Raw genomic sequence first — 1,946 nt, 5'->3', positions numbered from 1 at the left:
CATCTACTGCATGAGCTCAAAGAGTGGTGGGAATACAGCGTGAAGTCCCACCGTGACATACGTACATTCAAGTAAGAATTAATCGAAGCCCTGTTAAATGATCCGCAAATGATGGATCCGAATTCTGTCTCCAGTTCAAGTGACCCGTTTCCTGTCAGTCGGTGAGCAGGCTAACCTTTCAGCTCTGAGGTAGACGCACGCCTCTGAGACGCAGCGCATGGCTCGTTTGGCATCGAAGGCACCAGAAAGCTCTTTATTCCTCACTGTCAGAAGAGAATGCAAACAACATACAACAAAAGCAATTATGCCAACTGCAGTATCCAGCCCCACAGAGTGCCAATCCTGACATCCGTGGTGACTCGAACCCCCTTGGGCTGGCTGGAAATTCAGAATTGTATTTCTTTTTTTATTGCACGAAGGCGGAGTTTTATGTGCTTTGTATAGGAGAATTGAGTCGTCTCGTGAAATTAGTGTGAGGACGCATTTCTCAACAGAGCGTAGTCAATTATCTTCATTAGAACCGCCGCAAGATGTTCAGGGACATGTTTAAATAATAAACCATTCCCTGTCATGAACGGGAAAAGTGCTTGGGTTATTGAAGAGACGGATGGTAGGAATCTGAAAGGACTACAGAGCTGTCCTCTGGTGCGAGATAATAAGCACTGGCGCTTGGAGAAGGTCTTGCTTTAAGCCGTAATCGTGTGCACTGTTTCATGTGCATGCAGTTTATATCAGTAGGTGTGGTTCGTGCTTTAGGTGAACAGCTGTGTCATATTTATTGATGGAGGACTGTAATGTTGTGCCCTTTTGGCATCGTTATGTGGATGGGACTGTTATGAGAGGGAAAATGAGGGAAGTGACGCAAGGCTAGGGAGGGGTCCAGGAAGTACGAGAAAAAAGTTGGGTTTGAGCAGGTGTCACTTTGGCCCACCTAATTAGTGTATCTCCTGCTAGGCACACTACAGAGGACTGAGTTTGTCACAGTCAAACTTCCTAAGAAGGGGTTTCCGATGCCCTTCGAATATTCTTCCCAAGTTTACAGACGCTTTGAGGGTGTTGGGGAATCAGAGTGCCTTCAACCCACCAAAAATCACTTGCAATTCTTAAATCCCCAAGGAGGTTTGAGCAGGTTGAGCAGGGACAGAGGCGTTGCTAGGTGGGGCTGAGGCGGCTATAGCCCTGGGTCTTTGTAGCCCTGGATAGAAACTCAGGGGTTACAACCAAAAAGGCTAGCTAGTCCCAAAATTAGCGTAGCCCCAGATCTTTTCCAGACCTAGCAACACCCCTGAGCAGGGATGCCATTTCACAAAAATGCCAGGGGTAATGGAAGTTGCATCACACAATCCTTGGCCTCTGATGACATCACAGAAAGTGATTTAATTTGACCCCACCCTAAAGGGACATCATGGGAAGCTATGGAACACAACCTTTCACCATTTAACAAAACAGGAAGTGGCATCACATAGCATTGTTCCTAAGTACACTACGAAAAATATGATTACGATATCACTGTAATGTGATATACATTTCATACAAGAATTGATCACCACATGTATCAATAATATTAGTGTGCATAGGCCCATATTACCAAATTATTGTGAATGCAAACAGACGTCCAAGGCCAAATGATAATGATGTGTTCTTATATAGACCATACGCTTATGCGCTTTATATATAACAAATGTACATATGATATCATTCAACCTGTGTTGGTATTCATTTATCAACTTCAGATGAATGAAAGGCTGAGTTGGCCGTGCTGGGATTTGTATCTACAACCTGCAGATCAAAGACACATTGCAGCTGCGAGTGCTCAACCCACTGAGCTATCTTACCGGTTATAGCTATCTTAATGGCTATAGTAAAATGAGAATTTACATGTCTGAATGTTCTCAAAGTAAGAAAGCAAATTACACTCTGTCGTGGGTACCATTCAACTGGTAACT

This window comes from Ambystoma mexicanum, chromosome 6p (genome assembly GCF_040938575.1).
Source record: "Ambystoma mexicanum isolate Mex_15411 chromosome 6p, UKY_AmexF1_1, whole genome shotgun sequence".
In the NCBI taxonomy this organism is placed as follows: Eukaryota; Metazoa; Chordata; class Amphibia; order Caudata; family Ambystomatidae; genus Ambystoma; species Ambystoma mexicanum.
The sequence above is the reverse complement of the archived record's forward strand: the minus strand, read 5'-3'. Positions refer to the sequence as shown.